The sequence below is a fragment of the Lepidochelys kempii genome, chromosome 7 (assembly GCF_965140265.1).
Source record: "Lepidochelys kempii isolate rLepKem1 chromosome 7, rLepKem1.hap2, whole genome shotgun sequence".
NCBI lineage: Eukaryota > Metazoa > Chordata > Testudines > Cheloniidae > Lepidochelys > Lepidochelys kempii.
Window position 1 is genome coordinate 57,421,735 of NC_133262.1, and position 11,596 is coordinate 57,433,330.

Below are 11,596 nucleotides of genomic sequence, written 5' to 3' on the forward strand. Positions count from 1 at the left end.
CCTCTGCCTATCACGCTGACCAGCTTTGTCTCATTGTTGCCTTGTGGTCACCTGGTTGTCTCTTGTCTTATACCAAGACCATAACCTCTTTGGGGCAGGGACTGTCTTTTTGTTCTGTGTTTGTACAGTGCCTAGGGCAATGGAGTTCTGCTCTATGACTGGGGTTCCTAAGTGCTACCATAATACAAAGTAATAGATAATTTAAGTCTTTTGGGTCTATATTGCCTGTTTGCTTTGGGAGCCATCACCGCACAGGTATCAGAGTCATTGATCCATCCTTCCTCCATTAGAGCTCTCATGTTTGTGTCCTGTGCAAGTGGCCTGGGTCCTGGAACAAAGGATGAAAGACCCCAGCCACCTGGCAGTCCTTGGGAAGGGGAAAGAACATTTGAGACAGAAGAAAACACGATAGCTTTGGTGTCACGGTGTACGGAGTGGCTCACAACTGAGCGTGCCAATCTCAGGTCAGACTATCAGAAAACAGGGCACACGCCCCAGACTGGTGGTATGTGCTATCATTAGATTTCACCAAGCCAGTAAAAAATGTGTGCTCCTGGACTACTATATTAGTCTCACCATGGAGCAACAGACAGACACCTTAGGCACTCCAGCCAAGCTTATCACCCAGACAAACTGGACTTAATGATATTGGTCACATCAACCAAATATCACACTGTAGCAGCCAGTCACTTACCCCAGGTTAAAGTATATTTCAGATCTCACCAAAAACAACGTGGCATCCAATCCTTTAGTAAACTAAACTAAAGATTTATTAGATAAGAAAAGAAATGAGAGTTATTGCGGGATTAAAGCACGTCAAAATATGTTACAGATGAATCAGAGTTTGTAAGTCCAATGTAATGGCAAAGATGTAGTAATCTGTTAGTTTTCCATAAGTCTCTCAGGGCTTCCCAAAATGGCTCTGGGGACCTCTGTCTTGTTTTTGTTATGCCCCTGACCACATCCAAATAGATCAGAGATGCAGAACTTCTTCCAAGGTTCCTTCTTATAGTTAAAAACAGTCTGACAAGAGTTTTTAGCACAGCATGGCTCCATAGACTTCACAATGTTGATCACTCGATGACCCTTGCTTTGAAGTTAACATTCTACTTCCTGTGCATACACAAGTAATTCAGTTACAGTGATTTACATAAATCAATTGCTGGCCATTCAGACAATCGTATATATTAAACAAATTCTCATCCAAATGCTAGCACAGCTTTTGATCTAGGGTTATCTAATCACAGGACATACATAATACATACAGAATCAACAAGTTACAGACAATAGCACCACCGTTAGCTTTCCATTAGTTTTCAAGCATTTAGGGCAAATGCCATGTACATGCAATGTGATAACATCCCCCCTTTGTTCTATTCTGACAGGTGAATCGGCCTATGCCTTTGATTTGAGCTGGTTCCTGGGTAGGCAGAGTCATATTCTGGAATTAATATTTTTTCAAGAAATTTCTCAAGGATTTTTCCTCCCAGAAGGTAATTTTGCCTTTGGAATTCTTTGCTTTAGGTGGCTGACAGATTCCACCATACTGGAAGCCAACAAGAAAAGGACTGACAGTTACTTGGATCTCAGTGGGAATGTAAATGGTATTTGGTCCCTCCCTGTAGGATACATATGAATGAATCAGATTGTGTTAAACGAGAACCACCACTACACCCCATTTCCAACCAGAATTTAGTTCATGCCTTGAGTTGGACGCTTTAAGCTTTGGACGGTGCTCGCATGATGCTGGAGCACCCTTTTCCCCAAGCCTCCTGGAAGGAAGAAAATCTGAAGATGCTTCTCCTACAGCCTCCTCCCATTTCTTATCTGCCATGGCAGGTCTGCTTCAGATGAGGGGAGACAGTGGGACTCCTATCTCCCCCCAGAACTGGGTATGTGGAAGGTCTGCTGTCCCCATCTGATTCCATGGTGCTGATAGCCAGACACACTCTCTCCCTGCTTTGCCCTCTTCTGACAGCTATTCCACGCTGGGGACAACACCTGCAGGTGACTAGGCACCTAGGCAAAGCCTCTTCTGCAAGAGCCTTCTGCGCTACTTCCTTCATACGTAACAGGGAACTGCTCCTCCGGACTGAGGACACCCCCATGAACTCCTTGCTCCCCATTCATGCCACCACTTTGTCTTGCACAGACCTGATCCTACATGAGCAGTGGGGCGGGGAAATTTGGCAGCATTGGAAGGTGTAGCAAGTGCCTCCCAATCCTTGTCCTAAAAGTGGTTGAAATATGGGGTGTGGGCTTCAGGCAGGAGTGGGAATTTCATGCAAACTTTGTTGATTTTTTTCTCATTTTTGAGAGAAAGTTTGAAATTTTGATAAATATTCATTAAAAAAAAGAATCAAGATTTGAAAAATTTCATACAGTTCTACCTTGGCTGCAGAGACTCTGCCATCTAAAGCCTCACAGGTATTCAGCACCATCCTTCAGGAGGGACCCTGCTCGCTCACATATAGGAAGACAACAATGAACAAACCCTTTCCCCAGCTCCAGCAGTGCTCAGGTGCAAGGTAATGCAGTTCAATAGACGTTTCAGCATTCAGTACTTCAGATACCACTACTGTCAGCAAGAAACAGAGAGGCTTAGTGGCAGGACACTAATACAAACACATTGCAAGGTCAACAGTTTGGCAAGGTAGAAACTCCATTTGCCAGTGCCAATGACTTGGTGGAATTTAACTAAATCAACACAGATGACCCAGAAAACACCTTGGATGACCCAGAATAGGGGCTGCAAAAAAACAACACGCAACCTTTACTCATCGTGCATTAGCAAGATCTATAAATTGTGAACTTCCATGACCTCCAAAGGGGGGAGTGGAGCAGTAAATACCAGGATCCCAGCATATGAACTGCATTGGGAATCTATGGAATAAAAAGCATTATAATTGTAAAATAATCATTAGCACTGTAGTAGGCCCTAAAGGCCCCAATCAAGGCATGCTAGGCACTGTACATACACATAGTAAGAGACTAAGCTCTTTGGTGCAGGCACTCTCTGACAAACAAGACAGACAAGGAAATATTCTCCCTGTTTCACAGAACGGGAACAGAGGTACAGAGAGATTAAGTGACATGCCAAGACATGCAGGGAGCTCTGTGGCAGAACCAATAATTGTATGCTGCTCTCCAAAGGCCCAGGCCAATGATTCACCACAGCTAATGATAGATGGATAATTTTATTTTGCTTTTTATTGCTACCATCAAACAAGTTGGACAGGCCATCACCAAAAACCATGGTGGACATTTAAAAAAATTAACCCAACGGACACAAATTGTATGTTCCTTGTCAGCGCTTTATGACTTCAGTGAATCAAAAGTAGCATGCCCCTGGAGCGAGAACAGCTTAAGAGCTTTAGACAGGATTTAGGTAGCTCTAAGCAATATAGCATGTGACATCATTCTCCTGATTCCTACTAGGAAAGCTCTTAGGATGTGTCTACGGTGTAATAAAACACCCACAGGCTTGCCTGGGTCAGCTGACTTGGGCTTGCGGGGCTCAGACTGCATGGCTATCAAACTGCAGTGTAAATGTTCAGGCCCAAGCCCAGGCCTGTATGTCTACACTGCAATTTTATAGCTCCACAGCCCAAGTCAGCTGACACAGGGCAGCCTGCGAGTGTTTTATTGCAGTGTAGACATAACTTTATACTGCATACTAACGGTAAGGAAACAATGTGGAGCCATATAATTTCTCTGAACAGTAATCTAAATGTATTGTCAATAAGAAAAAACCTTAAGAAGAAATATAAGAAAGAAAAGGAAGAAATAAATAAATGTCTAAATCTAAAGCCGTTTATATGGGCCCTGTTACTGAGCATCTCCCAGCCTTTAACATATGTGTTCTCACATCACCCCTGTGATATAGAGATTATCCTCATTTTACAGATGGGAAACTGAGGCACAGAGCGTGCCCTAGTGATTTCCTGATGGTCAGAAGAACTCTGTGGGAGAACAGAACTGAACCTGATCTAGACTAGTGCCCCAACCTTTGGCCCAGCTTTCCTGGAAAGTCACAAGAATCCCAATATCTCAGATCAGTACAAGTTGTCTTCAAGCTCTGAAGTATTGGGGAGGGAGCAGGTTGTGACCCAAAAACCTTTTAACCGCATAAGTTTTCTCCCACTCACCCTCAAGGCAGTAGGTGTGCAGTTATATACCTATCACATTTCCCAAATCTAGATGGTCACTTTGTATTCAATTAAAATATATATTTAAATGATCTAAGACATAGATAAAACTGTAAAAAGCAGCAACATTTGGAAGGAGGAGGAAGCTGCAGAAAGGTAACAGTGAGCCCCAAGATAGAGCAAGGGATTTGTACGGGCAGTGTAGTATGGGGTGATGGGGGAGAGATGCCTATAAGTGGTCTTTCTGTTTAGGAAAAGGGGATTTTGCAAGGATTAAGGAGGAGTGTCTCAGGCCTATCCAGCAGCTATGGAAGTAATGTAACAATTAGCCAGAGCCATCTGAACTTCTAACATCTTTCACTACCTGAACTAGCTTGACCCTGTGGTAAACCAGCATGAACTGATAAACACCAGGATGGCGACATCAGGCTTTCCTTGCAGGAAACAAATATAGACTGATTAAAAAGAGATGATGAATGAAAATAGAGAACAGACTTTAGTGAACTAAACACAACGGTCACATGATTAATAAGAGCTGTCTGAATAAGTCACCTAATTATAAAATTAGACAAATTAAGCAGAGCGGAATGAGACAGTTTTCTGTTTTTTATGTATATTGATTTATAAAGGCAGTCAGTCGCTCTGCAGGGGCCCAGACTCCACTCTGGATACTCTTAAATCGGTTGCCCCAATCTAATATAAATGTAATAATAAATAGTTTACTCACCCCATGATGTTCCTGATAGAACTGTGAAAAAATTATACAAATCTCCTTTCCGCTCCTCCCAGTTTTATCCTCACATTTGTGCTAGAAAAACTGGGCCTTGCAGCATGTCTTGAAAGTTAAAGAAAGGCTCTGGGGGTCCAAATCCCAGGGCCAATGGGGCCTCAGAGATGAGGACCTGCCAGCCACACTGTCGCATTTATACCATAGAACAGGGGTGGGCAAACTTTTTGGCCCGAGAGCCACATCGGGTTCCAGAACTGTATGGAGGGCCAGGTAGGGAAGTCTGTGCCTCCCCAAACAGCTGGCCCCCGCTCCCTATCCGCCCCCTTCCACTTTCCACCCCCTGACTGCCCCCCTCAGAACTCCCGACCCATCCAATCCCCCCGCTCCTTGTCCCCTGACTGACCCCTCCTGGAACCCCCGCCCCTAACCGCCCCCCCGGGACCCCACCCCCTATCCAACCCCCCCTGCTCCCTGTCCCCTGACTGCCCCAACCCCTATCCATACCCCCGCCCCCTGACAGGCCCCCCGGGACTCCCACGCCTATTCAACCCCACTGTTCCCCATCCTCTGCCCCCACGCCCCAGAACCTCCACCCCATCCAACCGCCCCTGCTCCCTGTCCCCTGACTGCCCCCTGGAGTCCCCTGCCCCTTATGCAACCCCCCGGCCCGGCCCCGGCCTGCTTACCATGCCACTCAGAGCAGCATGTCTGGCAGCTGCGCTGCCTGGCCGGAGCCAGACAAGCTGCCGCGCTGCCCTGCATGAGAGCGCAGCCTCGCCGCCAGAGCACTGCCCGTGTGGTGCCATGGCTGCGGGGGAGGGGGGACAGCGGGGGAGACACCAGAGTCTAGCCTCCCGGGCCATGGCTCAGGGACCGGGCAGGATGGTCCCGTGGGCCGGATGTGGCCCACAGGCCGTAGTTTGCCCACCTCTGCCATAGAATCACAGAAATGCAGGGCTGGAAGGGCCCTGGAGTGGTCATCAAGTCCAGCCCCATGCACTGAGGCAGGCCAGGTGTACCTGTCAGGGATGGTCTAGGTGTTGTCTAACCCATTCTTAAAATAATCCAGGGATGGGGATTCCACAACTTCCCTCAGAAGCCAATTCCAGAGCTTAACTGTCCTTATAGTTAGAAAGTTTTTCCTAATATCTAAGCTAAATTTCCCTTGCTGCATATTTAGTGCATTACTTCTTGACCTACCTTCAGTGGAGGTAGAGAACAATTGGTGCATGTCCTCTTTATAACAGCCCTCAACATATTTGAAGACAGTTGTCAGATTCCCACTTAGTCTCCAAAGCTAAACATGCCCAGTTTTCCTTCCCTTTCCTCACAGGTCAGGTTTTCGAAACCATTTATCATTTTTGCAGCTCTTCTCTGGACTTTCTCATTTGTGCCGAGTACTGGAGTCCTGGGTCCAGTTTGGGGTGCCACATTTTAAGAAGGATGTGGACAAATCAGAAAGTTTTTCAGCTCAAGAGCCTCCATAGATCTCAACTGGGAAGCATGGCTCCCAGATAACTAGGCCTCAAACCATCCAGGACTTTGAAGAGCAAAACCAGCACCTTGACTTCCATGTGGAAACTAGACATTTAGCCCAGATTCTGAAGCACTGATGTAATACCCTTTTGATATACATGGGTGGGGCTGGTTTGGAAAGGGAGTACATAAAGGAATAAAGAGTGGAAAGGCAAACACAGATAGTACACAAATAAAGGTTCACAGGAGTTCATTCCTAGCTTGATAATGCCAGATAACGTTTGCTACTCAGGAGTTAATCTTGTTTATCTCGATGAACTGAACTGCTATTTGCCAATTGCCTGTACCCCTTTTTTGCACTGGATTCTGGATTCTGAAATACAAAATATATTCTGTGCTAGAACCCAAAATAATTGCTACACTCTGCAATGGAACCTCTGGGAACAACAACTGTTTTCCTGATGGTTTGTCTCTCTGCCTTCTTTTCATCATGGAGAAAGATGTTTGGAAATGGGAAGCTGTCACTCTTCCCATCCTAGGAAACCTGCTGCAGCTGACTACTAAGAACTTGCCCCCGAAGTATAGAGAAGATAAGCAGCAAGAGTCCTTCTCAGTTATTTTGTTGTCGGTGGACATAAAATTGAGTCTGATGCAAGCAGAACTGAGACATTTCCAGGGTTCGCACAGTGGCAATCCCACATAGTTCAACTCATCATAGTTCAGGCTTTAAAAAAAAATGGTTTTCACAAACATCCTTCATCTTGAATAAATAAACTGTTAATGCTACTATAATATTTATTTTGCGAAAACAACAAGGAGTCCTTTATTTGGGCATAAGCTTTCGTGGGTAAAAAACCCACTTCTTCAGATGTATGGAGTGAAAATTACAGATACAGGCATAAATATATTGGCACATGAAGAGAAGAGAGTTACTAACATGGCTACCCCTCTGATATTTGTATTACAGGGGATTTTATTCACAGTTAGCCCAGAATACACCCTCTCAGCTTTGCTCCAGAGTCTAAGACCTTATCTACACACAAAGTTGCACCAATTTAACTAGAAGTGGGCTTTTATTTTGAAACTGATTTAAGCTGGTGCAAAACCTGGAAGCTAGAGAGCTATGGAGGGCCAGGGCCCAATTCCCAGTTGCATTCAAGCTGCTTTACACCCCTGGGGTAGCATCAAGGGGCAATAAAGGCAGCACGAACCCTTTGCAGTGCTACAAAGCTGTGAAGCACCCTTAGTATTAATGAGTCAGGCACCTAATGTCTGTGTGCACCCAGCAGCCCTCAGTAAAGGATCCCTTTTGTGTTTATTGGCCATCAGCAAGTTAAGGCTTGAAATTAGATGAAAGTTTCTAGCCCATCAGAGCCCTGGAACAGCCTTCCAAGGGGAGCAGTGGGGGCAAAAAAACTAACTGGCTTCAAGACTGAGTTTGATAAGTTTATGGAGGGGATGGTACAATTGGACTGCTACAATGTCACGTGGCCGATCTGTGACTGCTACCAGCAAATATCTCCAATGGCCAGCAATGGGATGCTAGATGGGGAGGGCTCTGAGTTACTACAGAGAATTATTTCCCAGGTGACTGGCTGGTGGGTCTTGCCCACATGCTTAGGGTTTAACTGATCATTATATTTGGGGTCAGGAAGGAATTTTCCCCCGGGTCAGAGTGGCAGAGACCATGGGGGTTTTTTTTTGTCTTCCTCTGCAGCATGGGGTACGGGTCACTTGCAGGTTTAAACTCATGTAAATGGTGGATTCTCTGTAACTTGAAGTCTTTAAACCATGACTTGAGGCCTTCAGTAACTCAGCCAGAGGTTAGGGCTCTATTACAGCAGTGGGTGGGTGAGGTTCTGTGGCCTGCGATGTGCAGGTCAGACTAGATGATCATGATGGTCCCTTCTGGCCTTAAAGTCTATGAGTCTTATTACACTTGAACCTTGTCTTTTCTTCACAGCAAGGAACACTGCATTTCCTAGCTCCTACATCAATAACAATAGTAACGGTTCTGCCAACCATATTGGGTCCTCAGCAACACCTGTGCAAATTCCTTCTTCGTCTAGTTGTGCCTGGTGCAACCTCAGTGCTGTCCATGGATAAGCATGAGTCACTCCATGTAGCTCAGTAGACAAATCTTGCTCATAATGTTATTTGGAACAGACTGTCACTTAAGGTACGTCTACACTACAGGCCCTACAACTGCAGCTAAGTCGCTGTAGCAGAGACACTGGGTATGTCTAAACTGCTTTGTAAACCTGGATCTGTGGGACCCAGGCATGTGGACCTGGTGTTTCCACACCTATATTTGAGCATCCATATTGAATGTAAACCTGGGATTCCAACAGTAGACTCAGGTCTCACAGCCATGCTAACATATCCATGCTGCGCTCCGCAGACCTTCCAACTCAGGACTTATGGCTTGACCTGTGTCAGCAGCTCCAGTAAGCCTAACTGAGAGCCTTCTGGCGTTCAGCCCTTTTGCAAATCAGGTCTCTTATTTATGTGCCTGATTAGGGCTTTAGGAACTTAACTTTTCTTTTGTTACTGGCTGGGTTAAACCTTGTTGAAACTGGGGAGCATAATCACTACCCTTCATTTAGGATCATTGTAAGAAGCCACTAAACTCCTTTATGGAACCACACAGTTGAAATAATAGGGACTCCCAGACAAAGGATGCCATCCATTCCTTAACTAGGCTGCTGGCTCACGACGCATGGCTCTTAACATCTCACTGTAAGAGTTGTTAAGCCAGTGCAAGATCCAGGATAGCAGGGCTGGAGAGACAAAAGCAGCCAGAGCAGTGACCATTGATAACTAGGGGCAAATGGAGATAAGCCCCACCTATTAAATCCCCTCCTTCATTCCTTTAAAGAAACAAAAAGCCTTTGAAGCAGCTGATTGATTTTTCTCTCTTGCCTCCAGCTGCACAAAGCAGAGACCAGCCTGGAGCAGAGGGGCTACTGTTATTTTAAAAGCTCTTTCATAATCCACTTTCTTTACTGTAAGGCTAGTAATATTTCAATGGTTTCAAGGGGGAGGAGATAGCTCAGTGGTTTGAGCATTGGCCTGCTAAACCCAGGGTTGTAAATTCAATCCTTGAGGGGGCCACTTAGGGATCTGGGGCAAAAATTGAGGATTGGTCCAGCTTTGAGCAGGGGGTTGGACTAGATGATCTCCTGAGGTCCCTTCCAACCCTGATATTCTATGATTCTATGACTTCCAGCCCTTTCAGTGCACTTCCAGAGTGCAGTATGGATAAGGGTGGGCGGCCAGCACCTGTCAGCTTCAGCCCAGCAGCACCCTAGACTGCAAACTATGGAGGGAGAGGCTGCCAGCTTCAAGCCCCCTAAGTGAGCTCTTCTCTCCACTGCATGGACAGAGAGAGGAGCTATTGTGGGGTGCAGAACAACTTCATATTTGCTGGTTGGTTGATTTTGTTTGGGAAATCTGAAATTGTTTTGGGTGCATCAGAAATATTTTTTGGAGGGCCACTGGAGATATGTTTCTGGATTCTATATATATCTAATTGCCAGCCCTAGCCCCACCACTTATTCTAAGTATATGCTGCCCAAAATACCCACAATTCCCTCTCATGGTCCTCACTAGACTAAGCAGAACCCACAATGAACAAAGGGTTATTTTTAATATTATTTCACCTGAGGGCCTCAGGTTCTTGAAGGTCTTTAGCAATAAGGAGGGGACAAATACAGCAGAACCTCAGAGTTACAAACACCTCAGGAATGGAGGTTGTTCGTAACTCTGAACAAAACATTATGGTTGTTCTTTCAAAAGTTTACAACTTAACATTGACTTAATACAGCTTTGAAACTTTACTATGCGGAAGAAAAATACTGCTATCCCTTTTATTTTGGTAGTTTACATTTAACACAGTACTGTATTTTTTTTATGTTTATCTTTTGGTCTCTGCTGCTGCCTGATTGCATACTTCCGGCTCCAAATGAGGTGTGTGGTTAATTGGTCATAACGCTGGTGTTCAGAACTCTGAGGTTCTACTGTATGGGAATATGACATCCTTTTCATAGAGTCATTTATCTGACCAAGGTTCTTGCCCCGCCGACTGTTTATAAATATAAAAATAAAATACACAGATCATCTTAAATGCAAAACTGAAATGCAATAGGTCCCAGCAGGAGACTGACCACTTTACTTTCCACAGTTTGCCACCAGATTGCAGTGCTATCATCTACTTTAATGAGATAGTGACCCAGGCAGGAGCCAGAAGATATCCTCCCACATCTTAATCCTTCTCAGTAACTTGACATCATTCCACACTATCTTTGTTGGCAGTGGTGTTGTTGTTGCTGTGTTGGTCCCAGGATATTAGAGAGACAAGGTGGGTGAAGTAAATAAATAATAGAAGGTAAAAGATAATGAGACAATAAACAGTATTACCTCACCTACCTTGTCTCTACTTCTTTGTGTGTCACAGGTTGGGCACTGTAACTAACAGAACAAAACCGAAGTTATTTTTTTCATGTACATCACCTCAGGATGATTTAGACTACTTCACAAAACACTTAGCTTAGAGTTAGTTTAATCAGAGGCATTCTTTATTAATGCAACTGGTAAAAATCAAGGAACTCACCAGTTGCAACATTAACATCCACACCCAGAAAAATTCACATGCTTTAACTCCCAAGAAACAGAACAACAGAATCGGATCACGCAACAGGATGCAGTATTGTATATAAAACCCAAAAGGAAGACACTGTTTTTGCCCCAAGGAATTTACAATATAAAGCATCAGGCCTTGGCCTCATTCATTTGAGCAGTGACAGTAAAGTCAATGGCTCTACTCCAATGAGTAAGCTGCACAGACCATAGCTAAAAGGACAGACCATGCAAAACATTCATCAAAAATTGCGGCCTGTGCCCACACCCACAGGTCGAACCATGACTAGCTTCTTATAGGGAAGCCCAGCCTTCTAATTCCCTCCAATATTTTGCAACAACAACTTCAGCAAAATATGAAAATTAACCTGGTTACAGTCATGCTTCAATTCTCTCGCCTGATTAAAAAAAAAAAGGTGGGGACACTGAGCCGTGCTCCAAAGCACTGCAGAAATGCTCGTGTAACTGCCAGATTTAGGTGGGTTTGAACAAGTTGCCATGCCGTGACACCCCTGAGTGAACACAGGCAGCCCTGCAAACCAGTTCCATTTCCCCCTTCAAGGGGCTCCTGAGATAAACGCCACACAGGCTTTTCCCCTCTGTT